This window comes from Marmota monax, unplaced genomic scaffold (assembly GCF_021218885.2).
Source record: "Marmota monax isolate L192 unplaced genomic scaffold, Marmota_monax_Labrador192_F-V1.1 WCK01_AAM20220418_F8-fsc00026, whole genome shotgun sequence".
Lineage (NCBI taxonomy): Eukaryota > Metazoa > Chordata > Mammalia > Rodentia > Sciuridae > Marmota > Marmota monax.
The window spans coordinates 13,329,564-13,357,060 of NW_026693108.1; the positions used below are offsets into that span (position 1 = coordinate 13,329,564).

The 27,497-nt window shown below is 41.0% G+C and overlaps 1 protein-coding gene and 1 long non-coding RNA gene across 10 annotated transcripts in view; one reads left to right on the forward strand and one right to left on the reverse strand.

Moving 5' to 3' along the window:
- Window positions 1-27,497, reverse strand: part of Mbnl2 (muscleblind like splicing regulator 2) — a 151,405-nt gene that overhangs the window by 71,440 nt on the left and 52,468 nt on the right. The window lies entirely within an intron of this gene.
- LOC124099679 (uncharacterized) lies at window positions 10,503-12,348 on the forward strand. Its single transcript, XR_006854045.2, has 2 exons — window positions 10,503-10,901; window positions 11,290-12,348. It is a non-coding gene; the product is annotated as an uncharacterized LOC124099679 (long non-coding RNA).

The window sequence follows — 27,497 nt, forward strand, 5'->3', positions numbered from 1 at the left end:
TTGCTATTTTTTCTCCCTACACATCCCATTTTCTTCTCCGCTGCAGTCCAAATGCATTGCTCTCAGATTCCAAACACTTCCTGCCATCCCTGTGGCCTCATCCACGCTCACGTGGCCCTTTCTGTCTGGTGTAAGCTCCTACCCTACCTCCGCCGGCCCACCTCCCATGCCCGGTGCTTCCTAGTCCCATTCAGGAAGAGGCTTTCTGGTCCTTTCTCCTCCTCGGGGCTTTGTTTGCCTACCTTGCTGGTCATTAGAGATTATGACCATGGTGTTTCTTCCTGCTAGATGGAACCCCCAAATCACGGCCATCCTTGTCTCTCTGTCGGTGCCCATTCTCCCCCCACAGTAATTGCTTGTCCCCTTTATGAACACACAGGAAGGAGGTAAAGGAAACAGTTGGCTAGAGATCAACAATAGCTCAACTTCAGGGTCATCTGAGACAGCATCTGTCCTAAGGGTGAGCAGGCTAAATATGATGTATTTAGAATAAATAAAACAAGGGCTGATATAAACTTGAGGACTGCAGGTGTGTGGGCACAGGCAAGGCTGAATGGGGGGATCACTTTCACTAGGAAATTCCCTTTGTCCTCCTCATTTTACCTCCTAGCAGAAAATTCCATGAAGCTCATTTCTAAAGAAAAGTAAATATCCAGATGGCCAGAGGGATGACCTTTCTCTAACAGAGGGGATGGATTTGTTATCCAGCCAAATGTTTGAAATTCTTCCACTGGCATGCATAATTGAGAGAGATGTGTTAATTACCCTCACGTGACAGCTGGTATGACTTCCTGGGTAAACTCTGAAAGGAGTATTGATCATGAATTGCTGTAGGTCCCTCTACTGTGGCGACATAAAGGTGAGGCTCTCAGGACAGGTTTTGAAGGGGCAGGTCAGTGTGTGCAGGGTCCCTGTGAACTTGGGCCAGCAGTATTCTGGCAGCCTGCCAATGCTCCTCTGTCACAAAAGCACCAGTGTAGCTCTTTGCACGACAGTTTAATGAGTGACACAGGGAAAATCCCAGAGATGTAATCCCTCCTACTACAATAGCTCTATGGCTCAAAATGGGTCATTAACAAATAGGAACATAATTCCAGAAAGTAAGGGTAAGAGATTCTTCCTACCCCCTGTAGCTGTGAGTCATCAGTATCCACATCATTAACCAGTATTTAAGGGAACAAGGGCACAACTCTTTGCTCAGCATTGTGGACATTTTGAAGAGGAAGCAGAAAATATGATCCCTGCCCTAGAGGGGTCACCACCATCTTGGCACTGGGTAGAAAATAATCTAATTCTCCAAAGTCTTTTCCAGATCCGAGGTTTTGTGATTCTTTGATAAAGAGAACTATCTTGTCTTTAAATAGCAAAGATGTCATGAATATTCTTTTGTCTATAAAGCAATTCATATTCACTAATATAATTTGTCATACTGCTCTATACTTAATTGTTGCATTTGTATATCACAAGTCTGTACAGGAGAGCTCTTGAATTTATTTTTCCCTTCCCTCTCCTCTTGCTGCCTAAATTTTTTTTTTTCAACCTGGAGTCCCATGAAGGATGGGATCATTTGACTTTTCTGAAATCCAATATAACGATATTTCAGCTTCCAAAGTAACAACCCCTTTGTTGTTCATTCATACATTTCTGGAAAAACTATCTGGTTTTGGTTTAGTCTAGGGAAAATACATTAAATATTTTCCCCCTTAAAACCTGCAGAAGAAAAATATACATTTCTCCGAAACAACTGGAATCAATTTAAAGCTTTGGCACACGCAATGGAAAAATCAGTGGGCGTTAAGAGTTGAAAGGCGAAGTTTGTCTCTACAAGTGTCACTAAACTTGTGTCCACTAAGAAAAATAAAAGAAGGGTCTCTGACCACCAACTAGATAGTAGGTCAAATAATCATCTGATGAGGTTTTATTGAAGATGTATTAAATGCTGGATGCTGGGAGATGGAATCTATAAGATGAAGGTTTCTTTTTTATCCTTCAAAGAAACTTTCAATTTTACTAGGGAGATAACCAGAACAAGCATAGAAATAATGATCTGTTGACAAGGATTAAGAGTTTCAAGGCCTGGGCACACAGGACCTTCTGAACATTGAAAGATTTAACCAAGATTGAGCCTCCATGACTGCCTGAAATCCTGTTGAGAATCCACCCAAATTTGCTTCCTAACCAGACAAGAACTTAGAGTCGTGTTCTTGTTGCTAGGCAACCAACATCAGGTGCTACTCAGTTTCAGGAGAACAATGTCCAAAGGTTCTCTACTTCCCATGCACATTTTTTTTTTCCTTGTGGAAAACAAGTTAATGCGTAAGATGCTATTTCCCTCTGGCTCCCTGTCTGGTACTGGCCACCTCTTCAGATTTCTCTAGAAGTCTTTGCTCCTCTGTTCTTTGCTCAGATGAAGCAAGTTAAATGAGGATAACCAAGGAGCAAGTTTCTCATTTGTGGAATTCACACTGGTGGCCCAGCACCAGTTTCTCAATAATATATATATAAAAAAAAATCTTTGCAAGCCAGGTGCGGTAGCATGTATCATACAAACTCTAATCCCAGCAACTTTGGAGGCTGAGACAGGAGGATGGCAAATTTGAGGCCAGTGTCAGTAACTTAGTGAGGCCTTAAGCAACTTAGAGATCCTGCCTCAAAATAAAAAATAAAAAGAGCTGGGGATGTAGCTCAATGGAAAAGCACGCGTGGGTTCAATCCCCAGTACCAAAAAATAAAATAAAATAAAAACAATCATTGCAATATAACGTAATATGTGTCATTTAAGTAGTTACAATGGTGACAAAAAAGAGACAGACATCAGTTTGTTTCAGACATGTGTCTTTAAAGAAAGGAAAGAAAGGAGAAAGTAAGTCTTGGGGAAATGAGAATACTCAACAGTGTCAAATACTGCTAAGAGGTCCATTAAAAATAAGGGTTGCAAAAATGACCATTGAGCATGACAACTAATAGTTATTGATGATTTCATCAAAGGCAGTGTTGGCAGCAAAAATTAGACTGTCATGTGGAGAGCAAGGGCTGGGAGCTGGTAAGAAGCAAGGTTGGGCAACTCTTCCATCTGAAACATCCTATTAAATTAGGTCATTTGGTAAAGATTGTTGGGGCAAGAATAGAGAAAATGATTTGTAATGTCGCTGAAATGTCTCCATCTTTCTACCTTCCTCTGCATGAGAAGGAAAAAGGGAACACATTCAGACTAACAAGTGTAGCCACAGACGCTGCTCAGCCAGGGCACCAACAAGGAGAGAGAGAGAGAGAGAGAGAGAGAGAGAGAGAGAGAGAGAGAGAGAGAGAATATGAACAACTTCATTTATTCTTTTTCTATCCCCTTTTCTCTCCCTTCCTTTCTTGAGTAACTTTCTATCAAATGTATTGAACTTTTCCTGATAAACCTACTATAAGAATTCAACAAAAAGTCTAAATATATACAATTTGGAACTTTGAATTTGGATTTTAGCCTTTAATCAGTTCATCTGAAATTATACCAACCCTATCCTGGCTGAGCTCTGGGGACTGATGAGTTTGCTACTTTCTCCTAATGTTTGCCTGATAAATGTCTTCTTAGATGTCACTCTTCTTTCCAAGTAGTAGGTTGTAATTAGCTAAGTAGAAATTCTCTCCTATTACAGCAATTTCTTAATTATGCATAGGGGTAGTAGAAAGAGAAATCGAAAATAATAGTAATCCATCTAAAACTGTACTTTAGCCACTGGTTTTAAATTCAACCAAAGAATTTAAACAGAACTTGATAAGAAGGCAAGGCAGGGAACTAACTGGGATGTTACCTTTTAAACAATTCTGTGAAGGTGACGATGAGCAGCTACTTACTTAAGGGTGGTCTGGTAATTAAAAGAAGGAAGAATGCGGGCAGAAAACCCAAGGAGACAGAGAGGAGGGACTTTCAACCTTTCTTTTTGGTATCAGGGACTGAACCCAGGGATGCTACCCACTGAGCCACATCCTCAGCCCATTTTCATTTTTTGAGACAGGGTCTTGCTAAGCTGCTTAGGGCCTCACTAAGTTGCTGAGGCTGGCTTTGAACTTGGGATCCCCTTGTCTCAGCCTCCTAAGCCATTGTGATTACAGGAGTGTGCCACTGACCCTGGTTTAACTTTTTTTTTTTTTTTTTTAATGAAGGAGATTTCCAATGAATCCTTAGGTAGAAGATCAATACACAAATCAGATACAAAAGTCAAATAGAGCTTTCCTAAATTAAGCAATGCTTGTATCCCTCCAAGTTCTTCTCTTCAGGGACTGTCCTGGATGTAGGTAATACCATAGAGCTTATTATTCTAATTCTACATAATCATGCATTGTGTTCATAAGCATTTAACAGTTTGCTGAGCACCGTCCCTTTGATTTTTATAACAATTCTATGGACTAAGCAGACTACATATTGACATTTTTATTGACACTTTGTAAATAGCTCAGCTAAGGCCATCTACCTTATAAATGATAGATCTGGGATCTAAAGCAGATCTTCAGAGGTCATATAGTATGATATACAGGTAGAATATCACCTCCTTGAAATGCTTGGGACCAGATGTGTTTTGGATTTTAGATTTTGTCTGTGTGTGTATTTAATATTTACATATATCTAATAAGATATTTTGGGATGGTACACAAGTCTAAACATGAAACTAATTTATGTTTCATATACAAATTACACACAGAGCCTGACTGTAATTTTATCCAATATTCTTAATGATTTTGTGTATGAAACCAAGTTTAATTTTCCACTGTGACACCCTGAGGCACTCAAAAAGTTTTGCACTTTGTTGGGGTCTGTAAACAGGTCAAGACGGTGCCTGGCATTTTGCCAGGGGGAGTGGTTTGTAAGGTAGCGCCAGTGAGCCATTGAGTGTGGAGATTCCTTGTTGGTTGGCTGCTGTATCTAGTTTATGTTGATGAAGATGGGCTGTGTGTGATGTATATATACCCCTCTTGTCCTACAGTGGACGGCTCCCACTCCTGCTGTATCAATGTACACAAGTTGCTCATCACCCCCCGGTTATTTTGCTGCAGCCGGACTGTGGCAGCACTTAGGATTTTGGGATTAGGGAAGCTCAACCTGGACTGTGACATCCTTCAACATCAGATCATGACACTCCCACTCACAGTCAATGTATAGTAGAGAATTTGGATAGCCCACCAAGAACAAATATCACCAAATTAAAAATTCAAAAATAAATAAATCTGATTTTATGTTTGACCTACATAAGTAGGTCAGTATTTCTTTTTTAATTGAACTCACACAGTCAGTGTAGCAATGATCAAGTAAACATCTTCCCCACCTGGCCCCACTAAGTCAATCCGCACAAATTTTAGGGGGATAAAATAAGTGACAAAGATTTCCTCTCTGAGTCCCATAAAAGAGTGTCTTAGAAAATCTGACTTTTCAACTGAATTAATCAGAGAACTTTTTAAAAATGCAAATTCCTACCCCCTCAGCTGAAAACACAAACCAAGATGTCTGAACTGGAGCTATTCTTCAGATGCACGGTTAGGTGTGGAAAACCCTGTTATAAAACTCACACTGTGGACTCAACCTCTCCAGTTACTTCCTGAGAGTGGGCTAGAAGTTTTAGAAGAGGGCTTTTCAGGCCACCACAGTATCATTTATTCAATTATGGCATTAAATTTTATCCCAGTGACCCAAAAGAGTCGGTGCATATCCAGTTATGCCTAATTTATACCCTGGGATGATGTGCTGGTTCTGGCTCAGTGTAAAATCCTGGTAGAATCGCCATTTAACAGGCTTGACAGGGCATCAAAATTGCTATGTTGTCTCCAAACCTCATTAGCTGGAAGCCTGCACTTTCCTAGAATGTTCACAGGGAGTATAAACTATTATTATTTCTCTATTTGTTTATGTAAGGCAAATGTTCTGCAAATACTTTATTGAAAACAATAACCAGGCAGAAGGAGCCACGGTGAAAATGGGGTCTTTGGCATCCACAGCAGTGACACTGGAGAGAGAACATACTTTGTCGTCCTTCATGGTTACAGTATTTAATGGAATAAATAAAGTTGACATGATTGAAAATATCGTGGCAGCTCACTGGCTGCCAGGTGCTTGCTTCCTGAGCCTTCTCTACGTGGCCTCCATATTGAGTACCTCTGAACATGGATGGATTCCTAGTTTTCTCTGTGATGCTAACTGTCCCTCCTCCTCTATCTCTTTTGCTGGTGCTGGTGGTTTCTCCTGGCCCCACTAGTGGCCACCCTCTGGCCCCCACTCGGCCCTTGGGCCCCTCTGACTCTAATTGTTTTCCCTTGGGGCCTCATGACATCAGCCACACTGATCTGTATTTCCGGCTCTTGCCCTTGGATGCTTGAGAAATTTCTACCTGAACAGACTTCTGCCACCTTACCCCCAACCATGTCACCACCTCTGTGACCACCGGGTGTCTTCTCCTCATCACAGTCTCCCTGACTCTGCAGATGGGACTGTGATTCCTCCCCGTACCTCAGTCACAAGTGTGGGGCCACACATGAAGCAGCGCTGTGACGGACCCAGTGCTCTGGATCGCGAGTCACCACGCAGGACCCGGTTCCAACCCCTGCTCTGCCGCTTGGGAGCTGTGGTTATTTCTAATCTCTGAACTTGTGTTCTCCATCAAGGAATGGGTAAAATAAGAACTTTCTCTTGAGGGTGTTGAGGGAGTTGGTGGCATACCCCCAGAAATGTGCGTGCTTGGCACTCAGTAAGGGTCCACTCCACCCTTCCTCATTGTCCCTTGCAGTTCAGCCTTCCAGCCCCTCCTGGACACTCCTGCCCTTCCTTTCAGTTCTGTTCCTGAAGCCAACACAGTGTGGATCCTGATAAGTACAGACTTCTGGAAGTTTGTTCTCACTGTCACAGTAGATCTACACCTATTGTATTTGATTTGAAATTCTGTGGATTAAACTCAAGTCTGCCAAGTACCAAGAAAAATGAAACTCTCCAACCTTTACTTGCCACATCCACAACCTCAGGACAGGCAGTGAGGAGTAAATGAAATATGGATTTGGAGAGCTGGGCATATATCAAAACTCTATGAAGAAAGAGCAGCAAAGTAGAGTCCTTTTCTCTTCTTACGGATCTTCTGTTGCTACCAGATTATTCAAGGCAAATGTCTTTTCCTGCTCAAAGAACTCAAGAGCTTTCCTTACCAACCACACTCCACAGTCAGAATACCTTTAGGAAAAAGTATGGACCACTTCTTTTGGCATTCAGGTCTTCCATAATACTGAGTTCTCTGGTCTACCTTTCTAGAACTCTCTTTCTCTCATTTGACGAATCATAATCTAAGCCACTTGTGGAGAAAAGATCTTTTGGAAATGGCTTATGCCTTGGGTCAGAGAATAAATAGAGGGAACATAGGCAAGGAAGGAAACTTCTGTTCTGGCTGTCAGATGAGAGGACTTCATGGGGGGAAAGCAGGAAAGACGGTTGCAGCACTAGGGAAAATCAGCAACCTCCAAGTCCAACGGTGCTCACAGAAATCATGAAGAGTTTAACAGAGGGCCACCTTGGAAATCATGAAGAATGGAGTCCAACCTGCAGAACTTGGAGAGTAGCGGAGCTTATTGATCAGAGACCACATAGCTCTGGAAACTGGAAGATCTCACCTACCCTCATTTCTAGTGACCACAGATAACCAGAAGCAACTCATGCTCATGAGACAGGAAGGCTGCAGGACTCCGGGGCAGCACTTGCTATGGAAGAGCTAACACACTCTGCTGGTGTGTTCTTCCAACGAAACCCTTCACCTACACTGGTTTGTTAAGTGGGCCAGGGAGCCAGACTGACTTGCAGGGTTTCTTTTCCCCTGGGGCTGGGGGAAAAGTCAAGGCCAACTGAAGCATGACACAGCACTTCCATCCTGTACCAGGGTACTTGAGACACCAGGGTGACCGCAACCTAAATGACACCCAGCTACTCAGTCTGCTCTCCTACCCACCTCTCTTCAGACCAGACCTGGCACATTGCTCCTGCTTTTCCTCCTTCCTGAAAATATCTGAGGCACAGTAAGGGTAATTAGAAACCGGTCAGATCTAGATCAATCTAGAAAATAGATCTGGACTCAAATCATACCTCTTCTACCTACCTACGAGCTGCGTGAGCCCTCTCTGCTTCATTTTCCTTATCTGTAACATCAGGGTCCCTATTTTATTAATATATTGCAAGAATAAATGGGATTTTGCCTACAGAATGCCTGGCCCTGTGCACAGCAGAGAGCAGGCAAGTAACAAATGTTCACGCCACCCCCACACATGGGAATGTCTTTATGTTGACACAAATAGTGCCTATGCCTGAGGTGCTAATTCTGGTCTCATCTCATTAAGGAACCTTCACTGAAAACTAATCCTAGTGATGGCCTCCATTCTGAAGTCCTACTTAGCTTAATAGATTTACTACTAACTTGAGCACGACAACTGCCATTGTTACTTATCTATTCAGATGTCTTTTTTTGTCAATTAGATGGGTGTCTCTGGTGGGGAGGGGCGCGGAGTTAGTGTCAATGACAATTCTATCTATCTCCTACTTCCTACTGTACTCATCATTGTTAAAAATGTCCAGTATAATTATTGAGTAAACAAACAAATAAGAAAATCCCAGTGTGAGACCAAGAGGTCAGTGGTAATGTTTTTAATATAGTTATAATCCAGTTCGTGATGAGCATCAGATGTTTGAAACGTTTCAATGGAAGTTAGTGTGGAAGAGAGTGGGGTAAAGGCATTGTAGGTAAAAAGTAAAATGAAGAGAGTGGCATTCTTGGGGAAATTATGGGGATCAAGTGGGTTGCAAGGGAACTCTTACATACTCTGAATTAGACAGGAGCTTAGGCAACTGAAGGCATGTGACCTCTGTCAAGATCCCTCGTACCCACATTAAGCCATGCAAAGAACACTGGTAAAGCACAGATGCCCTTGGCCATCCCTCAGCACCCTCACTTAGAACAACACTTCACATTCCCCTCCATCTTCCACTTGTGTTGGTGATGGAAGAGACAACCAGAGGTCTACCAAGTGTATTTTCTTTTACTTCTACCGTAATAGAGCTATGGTTGTATATGTGGTCATCTGTCCAGGTCTTGAATTTCCATTGCCCCTTGCTATATGGGATGGCTGTTGGGCCAAGTTTTTACCGATAGGTTAAGAGTGAACATCATGCATGCAGTCTAGAAGTTAGGAGCCTTAAGGTAGTGAGTGGACCTCTTCCACATTTTCACCTTTTCTTCAAGACCAGTTGGGAACTGGCTGCAGCAGTGACCTTAGCCTGGAGCATGGTCCAACTCCTGGACCATGACAGAGCAATAATAGGAAACGAACCTGGGACCTGAATAACCATGGAACAGCCACTGCATCCTCTGGGGAGAGGTAAGATAAGCTTCTTGTTCATTGGTCTATGTCATCTAGTTAAAAACCAGGCAATGTTTGGGTCTCTTGCTAAAGCTTAGCTGCTGAAATCTAATTAACATAATATATATATATATATATATATATATATATATATATATATATATATATATATATATATATAACTTATTGAAATGTATTTCTATTTCAATTACAAACACATAATAGCATACAAAACATTACAGTGAGGTTTTCATTCTTACTGAATAATATTTTGGGGGATTTTTATAAGTCTTGCGGTATGTGTTTGCTATAGGTGACAAATAACAAAAACAGATACATGATAGATAGATAGATAGATAGATAGATAGATAGATAGAATCATAGTTCTACCTTATTTTTGAAACACCGCATAGTCTTTCACAGTATCCAGTATCGACAAACCACTCTCTGTTTAACCAATTTCCTCCCTACATTACTTTATTGATCAGCTTTGTGGTCATTTTTACTTTTCCCTATTATCAGTGTCACTGATGAACATTCACGTCCATGTCTCTTTGTGCACAGACACAGGCGTTTCTCTGTAACAAACATCTAGAAATGAGGTGGTTGGTTTGCATAATGAGACCATTTGAGAATATAACAGATAGTTACAAGTTGTCCTTCAAAAACTCTAAATCAATTTAAACTTCCATGGCACGAGCATTGCATAATTCCTTGTAACATTGTCAATATTAGTAATCGTTAAATTTTATTCAGCTAATGGGAAAAATAGTGATTATTGCAGAAAGGATGGGGGAAAAAAACAGAAAAATGAAAGTAGCTGGAATCTAGTACTATAAGCTACCCAAACCATCAATGCCCACGCTTTGTGACATTCGGAGACACCTGAACTACTCACACAAGCACAATCATTTATAGTCCCAATCCTGCAATTCCTAACACCCCCTTGTTTTCTTCTGCCTTCCTCTCGAGCCAGCCAGGTACACTCGGAGTAACTTGCTTCACTCTACTCATTATACCGCAGGCTTGTAGGCTGCCGACACAGACCAGGTTGCCACATGACCTTGGGTGATCAAGAAGGCAAGCTTTAATGCATCAGCGAGTCTGTTTACATTGTTAAGAATCAACTGTGCAGTCTCCAGAGCTGAAGCCCTACTGCCACAGCCAGGGACAAGCAATTCATCTGCTTTTGCATTCCCAGAGGATTTTCACACAAACAGAAGGAGTAAATGTACCCATCCCTCCCCACTCAAAGAGGTATATGCTAACTATTCGCATATATATATGCTATTGTGTAAGTCCTTCCTGGTGAGTTTTAGACCAAAAAAAAAAATGCTTCTAGAATATGAGGAGGCCTGAGATAATTAGAGAGTGATTGTGGAGAGAGGGGCGGAGAGGCCAGGCTGGTGTTATGCAGAGGGAGGAGGAGCGGAAGAGCACGGGTGGACTTGTGAACAAGTCCTAAGTCTTCCCAGCTTACGTGTGATTTCTGCATAAGATACTGAATCCCCCTGGGCTCCTGCGCCTTTGTGTTTCAGGTAAGGCATTCTCTGGTAAGGCATGCTAACCATGTGGCAGCTGTCACTCCAGGTGCTTGGGAGATGTGTGAGAATAAAACCAGATCCCTGCCCTGGAGCAGGAATGGACTCCAAAAAAAAATAGATTTATTCTTCTATTCAAGACGTAGTTATTGAACTGAATTTTTACCTGGTACCAAATGCTGTTCCAGGAGTTGATTTTCATTTTCTTTTTTAAGTCTCCTCTTTTCCAGAATTATTTTATGGATTACATATGACACACTGAAATTGTCCACCACGTATGGTATATGAGCAGCTAATGCAGCTGGGATTGTTATTCTTATATGCTCTTCTGTTCCTTTCAAAGATGGTTTTATTCATCTATTCATTTTTGTATTTGCTTTTTTAGGTGTTTGTTTAAACTGGTCTGTTTGTTACTACTGTCTCTACTTCAGTATCTTTTCACCTGGTTTTTGGCAGTGTTGGTTTGCTGGGACTGACACACAGGGCCACCGTCATCACCTGGAACCAGAGGGCAACCACACAGAGAGGAAGGATATGTGGACTCCTTCGTCAGCCTGTAGCGGCACATTCCAGGGGTGTCTTATTCTTTAGTGCTTGACACATGGTCCTCACCAGGACAACTCCTCAGGTGGATGATGTTCTAACAGGGAGACACGGAAGAGGGAGAGGCGAAAGGATAGAGCTGGGCGGCTGAGTCGAGGAGTTGGAGAAGGCAGTCAGCAATGTCTAAAGTGTTGCGCCCTCTCACCCATTCCTACCCCCAGGCTCCTAGACAGGTCCAACAGCACCTTCTCCCCGATCTCCCCTGACTCTCCATACTCCAGGGCCCACAGACCTCCTTCCTGGCACTAATCACACTGGAGAGCAGTGACCTCGTATCATCTTGATCTCTCATCAACTCTGTGATTTGAAGGCAGGAATGGCATTTCACTGCCGTGTTTTTTTATGCCAAAGCATAACCTGGTTCATATGAGACTCTTAATAAATTCCTATTTGATGAACGCACGAAGGGAGAAAGTAGAAGAGTTAACTGGGCAAAGGCCTAGGGGTAAAGCACAGGTAGAAAATAAATCTCCAGAAGGAATTGAAAAGGGAACCTTGACCTTCAAAGAGTGACTCCTATTCAGCAGTGCCAAGTGGACAGGAAGGCCAGACGGACTCAGAGAGCAGGACCAGGGCCTCGGAAGGGGAATGCCCTTTCTCAACAGAAAGAAAAAAACTGGACTCGTTTCCTTTGCCATCTACTTCTCTGTCTCTTCCTCTGGTTGATGTCCAACCATTTAATGGACCTACTGTTTTAGTGACAGAGAGCTGGGTTCAATTGCCATCTCCTCTACGGAACCTTCCTCATCTCCACGAAGCCAGACATGACACGTGGGTCCAGAAATCTGTGGGTCTAGCTTTCCTCATTTTTTACTATATTGAAATATTCAATCCAACCATCTCAACTAATGATAGTATTTTTTTCACTTTTCAGAATCTTCTGCAGCTAGCTACAAATTTAAGTGATAAAGAAAGTTTGAGAGCATCATTTCTACTATCTTACTCAACCATACTTCTGTTAATGATGAGTCACTGAAGTGCCAAGAATAGGTACCAAAAGCTTGTACAGCATATTAATATGTTCAGCAGCAAACCACCCTTCACTCCCGATATAATCTTAAGTTTCCTCTGGGAGGGGGGAAAGTGTTTCTCTGGATTCTTTTTATAAAAGCACCTTGAAAAAGCTTCTAGATATTCAAAGACATGAATCTTTTTCTGTTCCCTTGTGTATATCTGATTTAAAGGTTAATAAGTAATTAGGAAGAACACTCATCCCAAAATTACCAATTAATATGCCATCATTTTCATTAAAAATGTGATTAATTATATTGTAGCACAAATGTCTTGGACTGGCTAATAAAAAAGTTACCTAAAGTAGTTCTAAATCTTTCATGGAGAAAGAGAAATTAATCAAAATCAATCACTTTTTAAAATTACGGTTTGGGTTTGAGAGATCAAACAAAGGAGCGGAAATGAGTGTCTCCATTATTTAGTGTGGATAGAATCTGACAGGGTTCCATGGTTTATCTTAGACTCTGAGTCATTATTACTAAGAAAACCTAATAAGATATCTTGGCAGATGTTTAATATGGAAGTTTGACAAATAACAGTTCTTTGGTTCTTGTAATATAAAGCAGCCCTTTTATAAATGAGATCAAACTTTTAAAAGTATCCAGATATATTTTGTTGGTTTCCTAGGAGACTGTGAATGGAACATTATGACTAAAGTATGTTATGTATTTAAACTTTGTTCCATACCTTAAATGCTGGCATTAGTCACGTATTAAAAATTCACAGAATTCCAAAGTTGAAGAGTTCATGATTAAACTTGTACCATCACTCCAAGAACTCTGCCAGATTTAACTGTATTTAGTGGTTTTACAGATCCTCAGACTGCAATTTCGCCCTCACCACCTCCTCCCGGCATCTGCCCGGTTCCAACCTCTCTTTCTATTGTGTGCGTGGAACATGGCTGAGTTGGCTGGCTGGTTTAGTGTTTGATGAAGTTTAGAACAGCACAAGAGGCAGCTCAACACCATGTGGATATGTAACAAGCTCTAATGGGAGTCCTTGTCGTGAGTGAAATGAACCAAATGTGGTGTTAGGAACTACACGATCGATTCAGACACAAACTAATGATTTTCTGATGCATCATAGATATTTATTGGTTGCTAGGCAACCAAATATTTCCACACTGACACCAGGGAAAACTTGTATTGCTCAGCTAGGATTGGCCAGGTCCGTAATTAATTCTGCATGGGACTGTCTCCCAGTGTCTCTGGCATAGAAGAAACCTAAAAAGACACTTAATCCGAAGATCAATTCCAGGCTTGCATCTATTTGAGCAGTTCCTGAGCTGGGAACTTTCATTCCTCAAGGCATGTTTGGATGCTTCTTCCTCATATTGAACAAAGATGTGTCTGCCTACAGGCCTGATGAATGTTGCTCCCATTCTTTACATAGAGCAAACTGTACTTCCTCTTCAATACTGAATATATCTGGAGAGGGCTTACACGTTTTCCCTGCATTTTTTTCCCCTCCAGAGTAAACACATCCAACTCATTGGTTCAATTCCATTTTCTCAAATACTGATTGTTCTCCACTCCCAGTGAATGACACCATAATGCTTCAACGGGCAGCAGCTTGGTTTGTTGGTGGTGGTTTAGTTTAGAGTGATAGCTAATGACTTGCAGGCTGTTGCATTGTTGGATACTGCGATTGAAACTGACACAGGAATAAGAAGTCAAAGGGTGTGGGCAGGCGCCTGATCTTTTTTTGTCCTGACTTGGAAAAAGCTATCTATGAGTTAGCATAGTTTTGTGCCTTATTCGAACCTTGTAAGACAAATGGAAACTTCCAGTATCTTCAGGGATACATAATAGATTTATGTAGCTTAAGAACAGTTTCAGATGTGATGAGATCATTTAAAGTAATGTTTTCTAAACTTGGCCACGTGTCTGAATCACTCTAGAGCTTCTAAAAATACAGATTCCTGGGATCCATCTCCAGAGCTGCTGAACGGGTAACCTCCCGAAGTCCCCAAAGGAATCGTGTCTGGCAGCCACTGACACAGGGTACACAACATAAAGTGGGTCTTTCCTTTTAGCTAAGTTCTACCTAGACCACAAAGCTCCGCAGCACCACATTGTTTAGCTGCCTATTGCAATTGACCCATGTAGCTCTTTTCTTAAAAAGTCTCTTCAACTTGGGTTGGGGATATGGCTCAAGCCGTAGCGCGCTCGCCTGGCATGCGCGGGGTGCTGGGTTCGATCCTCAGCACCACATAAAAATAAAATAAAGATGTGTCCACCGAAAACTAAAAAATAAATATTAAAAAAACTTCTCTCTCTCTCTTTAAAAAAAAAGTCTCTTCAACTAATAATTACTATTAAAGAGTTTAATATTTAGTTATTATTTTTGCATGGCTTTGTGTCTCCTTGGGTGGCTTATAAAATTCTAAAATGAAGTACTGAGTGTTAGATTCCCATGTTTATCCTAAGGAATATGGCACAATAGTGAATAGTCATGGGTTCACTGGTGAAGGGTTTTGGAGGCAGAAAGAGAGAAAAAAAGAGACAAATAAGAGGCAGATATGGGAACACAGCTGGAAATGTTGACGATTGGGGGGATTAAAGACATATATTTGGAGGAAGTTTCTTCTGCATCAAGCATGTGGCCTGCTACCAGACGGAAGAGACAGAGTTGCCAAGGGCAACTTGATCTCCCCTCCTCCAATTTCATCTTCAGAGATGCTAGACAGTAAACCACAAGACAATGCTGTATGAATATGGCCATCAGTTTATTAGTATCTGAGTTTTCAGCCCATCCAAAAAAGCCGGAGGTGAATGAATTCTACTTCTGTTAGTGCAATTCTATCACCTCTCATAATGATGTTCACCTAGACGGTCAGGCACCTAAAAAAAGCTCCCAAGTAAGGATCCAGAGATCTCTTACGTAGTTACATAGAATTTTTTTCAAGATCAATTTCAATTTAAAAAATCAAATTAAAAAAAAACAAAAAACGATGCTTCCATGACATAAAAATTGATAGGATACAGCTGAAAATAAAAGAACAAGATATGTCAGGAAAACATGGAAGAAAAAAGCAAGGGTAGTGTACTCATATTAAAGAATGAATTGGACAATGGGTTAAATACATGTTGATACAAGGCCTAAAGATGCCAGGAGAGTCAGCAAACACTAAGCCCAGAATAGCATAGTATCATTCTATGGAAACAAAAATTGTTAGAAACACATGAGTACTATTAAAATTGTTTGAAATACTATAATTTTCAGACAGTTCCAGGAAACAAAAATAAATAACTGTGGACATAAAGCACTCAAGTTAATTAATGTTTGAATAAATAACTACACATTGTACCTTAACAACAATAAATGATCTTCTCAGGTGTCATGTGCCACATACAAATACTGATCATAATCAGGACCAGAATGTATTTCAGTACATGTCTCCAGTAGAAGTTGTACAACTTCATTATTGCAGTAATAAAATGTCATTAGAAACTAATAATGGAACTTCAAAGGGTTAAAACACCCCAAATTACTTACTTGGATATTTTAGAAATAGTTGCATAAATAATGATCTAGTTAAGCAAGCTAGAACATAACATATGTGAGAACATTATTTAACTAAAAGCTCTGAGGTACAGCCAAAGCTGTTTTACTAGTAGATTCATAACCCTAGAAGCTTTAAAGGAAAAAAAAGACTTATGAGAACAGAACTAAATATTCTACTCAGAATTTAGGCAAAAAAAGACAAAGAGATAGGGAAATAAAATAATAAACATAGAAGTAAAAGATAAAAAGAAACGTTATAATGAGGGGAAATAATTTTATTTTATAGAATCCATAATTAAGACCCAGCATAGATTCCTTAAATAGAATAGGCATATCATTGGGAAATTTAATTCAAAAAATGAAAGGAAAACAATAACTTGTAAAATATCATTTAATGATATTTACAAAGAAGACTGACTTACAGAATAAAATAAATTATTCTGAGTGATAAAATTAAAAATCTTGGTGAAACAAAAATTATTTGAGAAGCTAGCCTCAGCAAAAGTGAGGCACTAAGCAACTCAGTGAGACCCTGTCTCTAAAATACAAAATAAGGCTGGGATGTGGCTCAGTAGTTGAGTGCTCCTGAGTTCAATACCCAGTATCATCCAAAAAATTGTTTAAGAAAAATGTATATCAAGATGAACTTTAAGGGGGTGATCATGAACTGAAATCTATTTTCATGAATGTCTTGAGTTTGTCAAGATGAACCCAACTACTATATATAACCATAAAGATCTAATAAAAAAAAGATGAACATAATAAAAAAAACTATAGAAAAATAAAAATAAATTCAACTTCTTATCAGGAGATTATTAGTATTTCAAGTAGAGACTTCAGAAATTAGGGGAGAATATGGGGCTCTCAGAGATGAATCTGGATCTTGACAATAATTTCTGCAACATAACTAAAGTAGAATAGTTTAGATTTTTATTTAAGATGAAAACTGGAAATAAAAATAATTCTGGAAAACAAAATGTTAAATACAACTCTCTGGCTAAATGCTAAGAACAAGTTCAATTTCAAGACTTGACCAAGGAAAACCCCAAAATAATAGGAACTTAAATTATACCAGATAGATTTTGAAGGATTTTGATACATGAGCAGTCCAGTGCCTAAGTCTGTTTAAAAAATAAACCAAGTTCTCCCTGGAGCCCTGCTTTACTAAGTGGCCCTAAGTGGCCATGGAGAGAACAGCCTTCAAGAACATTAAGAATAAAGTGACCAGGGCTGTGGGGTGCAATTCAGTGCCGGAGTCCTTACCTAACAAGTGCAGGGCCCTGGGATCAATGCCCAGCACCAGAAAATAAAGATAAATAGATAGATAGATACATAGATAAATAGATAGATAGATACATAGATAAATAAATAAAGTGGCTCACAAAATAAAAGAACCATGAGAGATGTGCTCTTAAGAGGAAAGGGCAGATTCCTCTTCAAACAATGGTCTCGATGAACTGAAGGTAAATAAGAAAGGGTATTAATTGATCCTTTAAATAACTTGTCACAGTCCATCTTTCCTAATGAATCTGCCTCCAAAATTTATTTTAAATCTACACATGTCTCCCTATCTCTGCCACTACCACCCCAGTCAGATGTCACTACCAGGAAGCTGGAAGATACAAGGGCCAGTGGGAATTGATGTCCTGGCCATGCCACCTCCTGCAACTAAGAGGCAGAGTGGTCTTTCCATAGCACAAATGAGGGCCTGCGTCCCCTCTGCTCAAATCTTAGTGGGAAGCATCAAATGCCAATGCATGCCTTTCCTCTTAGTCACTATCTCAGGACCTGGGATTGGCCAACACATCTGGGGTCCCAGCTCTGCTGTCTGCTTAAAGCCCTCCTGGATCACATGGTTTGCTACTGGAATGCCTTATTTCCTTTCTAGCCCTTCTCACAGCTGGGAAATAACTAATTTGGGGAGAGGAGGTGGGCTGTTTTGTTACCCCCATTAGAATGAAAACCCCGTGAGCTCAAGAAAACTCAATATGGAATGTTTCTATAACATATTTCCAGTGCCGAGCCCAATGTCAGTCAAGCTGTGGACACTCAATGCTTTGTGAATGACGAGTACTTTGGATAAAATATGATTATTTTATTAGTTTTTGTTAAAAAGTAAGCTGAAGCACACTTAAATTTTAAAGAATATTTGAACAAACAGTGATTCATGAGTTGGGCCGCTCCACCCTAAAAGTGGTCAGGAACTCCACGGAGGGATGGCAAGGGGACGAAGGAAGACTAGCTAACAGTCGACTGGTTATAATTACACAGCTGCCTTGTTTGGCCTACTCTGGTTATATAATTATGAGTCTGCTGGTTCATTCTGATTGGTTGAGCTTACATTCCAATTTCTTTTAAACGTAAGCATTTATGAGAAATATCTCATGCCAAGTTTTGCTTCTGTTTGCAAATCAAATTTAAAGTTACATACGAGGCCCCAACTGGCTTGTCTGTTTGGGGATCCTTCAGGCCTGGTCTCTATACTAGCTTACTTTAACCCTTTGTTGCCAATGTTATTGTTTTCCTCAACTGGATTGTTCCATGAAAGTTAGGTCCTTGTGTCTTGTTGAGGCACCAAACACGGTGCTTGGCACTTAGCAAAGAGTCAATGATTCTTTGCAGAATAACTAAATGAATAAAAGTACTTAAAGTTCTCTAGGAAGTGAAGTTTCTTTCTCCTTAGCTTTCTGAACCACCTGGAACATATTGTACCTACTGGAATTCCTCATTAACAATTCCGTTATCCCAATATTTTTCAGATATCACAGCTCCTATTAACAGTTGGGTGCCCAATGGGAATGGAAGACAGGCTGTGTGAATTAACTGTCCCAAATGAGGCTGCTACTGATTAATTTTAGATCCTGAGCATCTGGGTCAAGGCTTAGTTTCATGACAGGTGTGAAATGATCTCTTTGGTGTCATTAATGATTTTACTAAAGGCTAGGAGCACTTGAAGGATTCCTTCACAGGAGATTCGAGAAGTGAACTGAATGGACAATTTTTTTCTTTAAACCTACATGTTTTGTATTGTATTTTTCACCAAGTAAGCTTTTATCTTATGATTCCTAACGTACCTTAACAATCACATCACTCAGTCAAAAATTAGACATTATATTTGTTTAAAGAATAACAAATGTTCCAGTAAGATGAGAGTGACTTAAGTGAAATATTAACAGATCTAGCTACTTTGTTTTGCTTTAACTGTGTTAAGGTCTCTAAGTCATTTTCTTTTTTTCCTTTCCCTGGAAATATCTCATCTTCTATAGGACTGAATATTCAAGTGGGTATATGACCTCAGTACTAAGAAAGTGGTCTCATGGGTCATATCCCTAAAATGCAGGTTGGTCAGACAGATGGCTTCGGTAAGTTTGATTGCAAATAAATATGTCAACATCTACTCACTCTCCAAATCCCAAAGGTCAGTGGTCCTCAGAGTTTCAATCTTATTCTTGGTTACGACAGTGCTGAGAGAGAATAACACACACCACACTGTAATCTCTCAGCCAGAAGAAATCGAATCAAACCAAGTGGAAGGAATATGCTATTTAGTATTAGTGGGGTCAATTCATGGGGAAATTTGTGAAATAGATGAGGTTCATAGTTGGCGTATCCCCCGCAGAGCAAACCCGGTCTCCACAGCCCCAGGGTTGTGCCCCTGCCATGGTGTAGACTCTGGCATTGTGTGACAGGTGCCCCAGGCTGCTGGGAACTTAACACTGTACACTGAAATCAACACATTCGCAGTCTCAGGTCTCTGGTTGGGCTCTTCCCTCCCCCACCCTTATTATATGATGAATCAAGCTGTCCTCATTGGCTAGCAGGGAAAGGACTGGAGAACATCCAGAGTCCTCTTAGGTAACACGTAGATTGGCAATGCCTTTCTTCCCATCCATCGTATATGACTCAAAGGAGAGGGGAGGATGGTGTGGATTTTAGTCTGAATTGTACAGACAGTGAGATCTCTGCTTTTAAATCTTAACTAAGAAGAAGAGCAAGAAACTGACAATATGGTTCCGCACTTTTTCCTCTGCTAGGTAAGGATATCAAGGAAAAAGAACCAAGTAGCTCATCTAGGATAATCTCATTATAAAAGAAAGGAATATTAGGATAACTGGAAAAATAAGAAGCAACAATCTCAGAACTAAAAATAACTATTAAACTGAATGTATTTACTTTCCCAGGAAAAACATATTTCTGAGTTCTTAGTTTACAACAGATTAGTGATATTTCTGAGTCCTTATTTTGCAACAGATTAGTGAAAACTGTCAAACACAAGCATCCATCTGTGGCCAGCTTTTCAGGAACTGTAGAGTTGCCCACAGTGGCCCAACAGCTGCCCTGTGAATTTTAATAACTTCTTGCTAACACTTGCAACAAGTCTCCATGTGACACGCCTGTTAGGCCGGCTACAAATATGAACAGGATGGATAAACACCTTTGAGTTGTAAACCGAAGACCCCCATTTGTGCAAAGCTTTTAACACTCTTGTTTTTCTGTCTATAAACTAATGGGAGAAACTGACTAATAAGTAGTCAGGGAAGTGAATTACATTTTATTGGAACAGTTACATCTTAAAGTTTAGAATTTAAGAATATATTTATTCCATGCAAAGATGACGGTGCATCCATTAGTTGCCAGGTAGTGGGGTTCTGGCACCAGGTCCCTTCCTCAAAGCTTGACCTCCTCTCAAGGGAGGAGGTAGATGATGGAGAGACACAAAGATGGACAACATCACTCAAGGCTAAGTGCCTGGCATTTAAGTAAACTCCAGGTAAAGTGAAGAACTAAGGCCTGCAGCCACCTGGGAAGAGCATCCTGGAGGAAGGGAAAGCTGGTGCAAAGTCCCTGTAGAGCCCACAGGCCACAGAACTGGTGCACAGTGATTGTGGGAGAGTGGCAAGACTATGGGACCAGCAATACAGCAAGGGCCAGGCCAGATGGGGCTTTAAGGGTCTTTGGATCTTATGAGTGAAATGGAAACAGCTGGAAAGTTTTGAGTGAGAGAGTGGGATGCTATGACTTATGCTTTGAAAGGCTCTCTCTGTCTGCTGAGGTAGGGGATGGCAAAAGGAGAGAGTTCCTATGAGAGTACGCTTGTGCATCTGAGACACCGTGGTAGTCATAGAAGAAATGATGAGAACTCATCCAGTTAGGATCTATATGAAGACGGAGGAAACAGGACTATGATGGGTTGGAGATGGCAATAATGCTAATAGAAGAATCAAGCTGGGCTTCAAGGTGCTTGATTTGATCAACTGAATTAATGGTAACCATCTACTGAAAATGAGAACACTGATAATAGAAGGGAGAATGGGAAATGAGGAGATCGTTAGTGGACATACTGAATTTGGTATGTCCCTTAAATATGAGTAGAGGTTTCAGGTGAGCAATGGGATACACGACCTGAGAACCAAGGGGTGGATTCAGGGATGGAGATTGAAATTAGGAAACATAAAGCAGGTAGAAAATATGTGTGGTCACTGCATCAGATGAGGTCATCCAGGGAGTCCAAGTGGGTCAGCAAGTCCAAGGGCTTTCAGACAAGCATAATGAACAGGAAGCCACCCACTGTGGATGTTGGGGAGATGTAGAGATGTTCAAAGGCTGAACCTGGAGAGACTCCAGCATCTGGGGGTGGAGAGTAGGAGGGGGTTCAGGGAGAGAGACGGAGGAGGAGCCAGTGAGTCCAGGGGAAACCTAGGCAGGAGAGAAGCACCAAAGCAGCGCGAGCGAAAGGTCTCCAAGATGCCTGAGGACCGTCTGTCAACTCCCTCTGCCCTCCGTGCTCCCTGGGGATGGGAAAAGTGGTCCCACTGTCACAGTGGTGTGTTTAGAACTGCCTGTTGTGTGATCGGCATTTATTTGTTTATTTCAGAGGCTAACTGTGGCAGTCTGCTGGCTGAGCGCATCCCGTGAATGCATTTTGTTTGGACTCCAAGGTTTAAAAATATTTTAACAGATTGTCAAAATTCAGAAATTGGGGAACTTCCTATTGAAATTCAGATCTCAGACTCTTTAAAAAATCACCTGAATTATTTCACAGTGACAGCAGCTGTCTGTCCTTTGGGGGAAACTGCCCTCTTTAGAGGTGGCATGTACTCTCCTGTTATTTCTCTCCCAACAACCCCTGGGGCCTCCCCAACACTGGAAGTAAGTCACTGATTCATATTATGTTTCTGGCTCCTCTTTAGTTTGCAATTCTACTTAGCTGAAGACGGGATGGATGAGTGAATGAAGTAATAACAGAGGCATCCCTCAGTATATTTATGGGGGATTGATTTCAGGATCCCCTTCAGAGGCTAACATCCTTGGATTCTCAAGTCCCTTCTATAAAATGGCATGGTATTTTCTTATCACCTATGTTAAATCATCCTTAGATTATTTGTAATTGCTAACACAATGTGAATGTTATGTACATAGTGGTTATACTATACACATCCAGTATACTGTACATTTTTCCCCAATATTTTCAATATGTCGTTGTTTGAATCCTGAATGCAAAACCCAGATACAAGGAGGGCCAACTATATTTACTGATGAGGCACCGGGAGCCCAGAGAGGTGAAAAAGATAATGCAGCAAAACCAGTGCTCAAATGCAGATTCCTAGACCAGGGCTTTTATTTAAATCTTTGCTTCCTATTGTGTCACTGTGTTCCTAAAAATTCTTAAAGTAAAAATATGTTTCAATGGAAGAGCACTGACAAAATTCCCACTTTTAGAAAAAAATATGAATATTAAAGAAATCCTTCAATATGGTATTTCTTTCTCCTTAGTCCTTCATGAGAAATAGTTCCATAGAACTGCTTCACATACTAACAAAGGTTACGTCACTGCCCAAGGCAAAGTAAGTAATAAACAAATGTAATTATTAAAAAAATGTAATTAAAATTAAAATTGACATTGCATTCCATTCATTTTTAGGTGAAAATAAATTTTATCATGTTTCCCCACGAATTGTTGGTATCCGTTCTTATGTTTTAGCTGCAGCAGGCTGTGTTCACCGAAAGCCAGTTTATTACCATTCCTTCTTGTATGCAGTACCAAGACTCTGGAGGTTTTTCTGCCTCATCTCTGGGGCCTACTCCAATAATTAGGCTTGCTTTAGACCATGGTGTTTGATTTCTAGTGTGTTTCAGGTTTATGTAATTGGGTCCTCACAAAATACACACGGAAGCCCTCAGCCCCAGCTCCTCCAAGTGTGACTCTATGTGGAAACATGGTCACTGCAGATGTACCCATTAAGATGAGGCTGTACTGGAGAAAGGTGACCCTTAACCTGAGAGATATCTGGTGTCTTTATAAGATGGAGAAATTCAGGCATGGATGCAAACAGAGGGAAGACGACGTGAAGGGAGATACGCAAGAACACAGCCCTGTGAAGAAGGGAAGAGGCTGGGGCGATGCAGCCATAAGCCAAGGAATGTAAGGGCTACCGAAGCTGCAAGTGGCCAAGACAGATCCCCATAGAGGATTCAGAGGGAGCACAGTCCTCCTGACACCTTGATTTTGAACGCTTAGCCTCCAGAACCGTGAGAGAATAAGTCTGAGATTTATTGTTTAAAGCTGCACGATTTGTTATAACATAGAAAACTAATGTAGAGGTTATCTTGCTTACCTCTCATTTTTACACTGAGCAAGAATGTAAGTATCTTACTGAGAGAAGCAGAGATCCCAGGAAAATGCAAGGTGCACCCACTGGGTGTATGTGCCATCCCCAAGCGAGACATTTAAGCCAACGCCTGATGCCCTGAGAGTCGTCTTCTTGCTCACTCGAGGCTTGATTCCAGCTCCCTGCTCCCTGCTGCCCAGCTGAAGAGTCCTCCTCCACCACACACTTCCACCCTGAGGGTCTGCCTCAGCTCAGGCCCAGAGCAATGGAGTCAGCCGACCGTGGGCTGAACCTCTGGAACCAGGATGAAGGAACCCAGGAGACGGCAGAATCAGATGGGGACTCACAGTCAGAGGAGCCAGGGCAACCTGGAGTGGAGACAGGTGCTGGTATGGACCAGAAGGTATGGACAAGCTGTGCTTGCTGCAATTTTTAATTGACTTTAAATATTGTCTAGACCCATGGAATATGTTCTCAAAAAAGATAAGCTTTTTCTATCAACACTACCTTGTAACCTCTGAAACACCTGACAAATGACCTTCACTGAAAAACTGAGATGTAAGGGAAATGATTTTTAAGGAGTTGGAAAAAATCCTAAAAATACTGAAAGAAACTCCACTTTGATAGTTTTGTGAGTGCTTTTACATTCTCACTCCATTCTGATAAAACAAGCCAGAAATCGCAGATGAACATTTGAATGGTGTTTGTGCTAGAACCTACCCATGCAGTAGTTCTAGCAGAACAGAGGAAGAAGCATCGTTAGGAGGACCACTGAGGAGAGACCAGGGAAGATGAGGAAACCAGGAGAACGGACTTTCTGCATGCAGAGAGGTCCACATTGAGATTCAATGACTCCCCTTAAATTCAGTGACATGCAGATACCAGTGACTTTAACTAGGAGACTGACAGGCGAGTGACAGGGAAAGGTGAATACAAGAATCCGTCCTATAAACAACTACAGGTACTCCAGTGTCCTTGGTAAGTATCTGGACTTCTCTGAAACTGTCCATTGAAAAAAATCATTCATTACCATTTACCATCTATTCCTAAGAATTTTGCAAACTTCAGAATTTAAGGATATGCTTCCAGAGAGATTGGTTCTGATTTTAAACTATTCCAAATCTACTATCCATTAACTTTTCTAAAATATTTTAGAGGTTTTTGTTGTTGTTGTTGTTTCCTGCCGACTTAAGGTCCACATTTCCGTCCATTTCTTTCCTCTTACACCATTTCTGCCTTTATCTTTCAATAACTTTGGTTTACCAAATATTTTATGATTTCTATGAGGTTTATCATGTAAATGTCATTAATAGATGAGATGTGATAACAATATGTTATGTAATAATGGGCCACACATTTGATATGGGTTAGAGGTGTACTTACCCTTTCTTTTTATATGAACAGATACTAACTAGCATTTGGACCTTGGGGGTTGTTATCCTTGTCTTCATAATGAACACTTGTTTCTAAGATTCATACTTGGAGCTTGTGGCTCACTGACTCATAAATAAAACTTACATATGTACACAAAAAACAGACCACTTGATTCCACCTGCTCTTACACAGGGAGCAATGGTCCTCTTGTCCTGAAATTTAAATGTTGCTCCTTAGCAGAGAATATCGTGAGTGTTGGAGGAATGTGCTGCTGATCTTGGTTCTAGGCAACTTAATGAAATAACCAAATGGTACCTATAGTGACCCTCTGGCCTTCTTGTCCCACTTTAATGGTTCAGGCTTCTTTTTAGATGAGGGTTTCCTAATCTGCAGTCTATTCATGGCTCTCAAAGGGAAACAAGAAACCCCTAAGACCTTGAGATTGTTTGAAATAACCTGTAATGATGGGTAGTTTTCTGGGTAAAGATTCCACAGCTTTGATTAACTCCTCAAGATGTTAGACATCTGCAACCAGAACAAGAAAACTACATTAGAAAGACCAAGAGTCCAGGTCATGTTCAAGTTTGGGGCCTGGGGAGCAAGGCATTGAGTAGGCAGGGTGGAGGCTGAGGTGGGGGGAGGGCGAGGAGTTGGGGTTTCGATATATTGACCTGGAGGTGACAGTGGCCATCCAGTTGGGGATGTTCAGGGGGCAGTTAGATCCCAGGAGGTGGCCAGAAAGGGCCTACAACCAGACTGGGATTCACTGGCAGAGGTGGGAAGTGAACATACAAACACAGATGAACTTGCAGAGCTGATGACTGGGTTTGAAAGAGGAAGGACCAGCCTCAGAGAATACACACAGCTAGGAAGCACAGGAGGGGAGCGGTGGCATTGGCAGTAAAGTCAGAGGAGAACTGAGGACAAGGAGAACCCCCTGGGAAGCAGTAGCAGGAGAGTATGTTCCAGAATCACATGGATGGACACATGGCCAAACCTCGGACCAAGGACATTTTAGCTGAAGAGATCTAGTAAGTGATGGCATAATATTTATATACAGACGTAGAAGTAAATAAATACAATTTACACATACATGCAAAAAAACCTAGTAATTACTATCAATGATGAAAAATATTTATATACAGACATAGAAACACGTGCCTTGCTTTCTCTTGCACTTTCTCTTTTTAAAATATTTGCATTTCTAAAAACCTAAACAGGTTTACTCCTGAGCCCTTCTATTTTAGAATTTTTTTGCACTTCAATATGCTAAACGTGTTAAACATGAATGTTATTAAGCTATTAGGAATTTTACAATTAATTACATCAATGATTTATTCAGTAAGAGGAGTTAGCAGGAGGGATGGATGGAGCCATCTTTGGAGCCACACATACCTGGGGTCAGGCTCCTTCTTCACCATTACAAGTTAGATTGCTTAGATGTTTGAACCTATGTTCACATGTACTAAGTTCTACATGACTGCAGTGATTACTATCAATAATGAAAAATTTGTCTGAGATTACATTTGCACATCAGATGTGTAATTTAGAAAACATTCAAGCAATTCTGCAAGTGATTGCCACAAAATATCTCATGTATATCACTTTCAATTTTGAAATTGTCATCCACAAAGACTGACTAAATTTTATTTGCCCTGAGCTTATAGCCATCTTCCCACACATAAATGAGCAAAAACTTCTATTTTTCATCTTGGAAATTTAGAAACAGAGTAGGAAAAAGCAGTTTCTCCATCACATGCAGCTCAAATTACCCTGCAGAGAAAATCGAATGATTTACTTGTCAATTTTTCAATGTTGCACTACACTCTGAGAGTCACACCTGTGCCTTCAAATTCCTGCACTGAGCTCCCTGGTTTTGAAATCTACTGGGATACCAACAACAGGGCCATAGCACCTTATTGCATGAGTTATGTACCATACAGCTCCAGGGGTGTTGATCACATAGAATACTGTGATAAGAAGGGCACCCCTAAAGTGCAACCCCCCGCCCCCGAAATCAGGAACTGCAGCCCTGAATGAGGCATGGATACTTGTCTGATGAACTTGCTCTACCATTCGACCACTATTTATTAAGCACCTATTATGTGTATGACACTGACCTTGGCTCTGGATCCCAAAAGGCACAATTCTGTTGACCAGGGACCAGGTGCAGCTTATATCACTTTTTGAATAAAGAATGGCAGAAAAGCTTCACCAATGAGTGGGTGTTTTTTGTTTGTTTGTTTGTTTGTTTTATTAGAGGCCTGAAGGAAATGAGAGGACAAGCTGTTCATTTAACTGAGGCAAGAATATTCCAAGCAGAGCCAAGACCAAGTACAAATACCCAGAGGGGAAGCCTCTGGGCATATTGAGGGACAGCAAGGACCTGGGGGCCTGGAAGGGACCAGATGAGGGCAGCAGTAAAAATAAAGTCAGGTGGCTGGGGGAGGAAGCAGCTCTGTGCCAAGGGCCAAGCCAACCTTGTCCT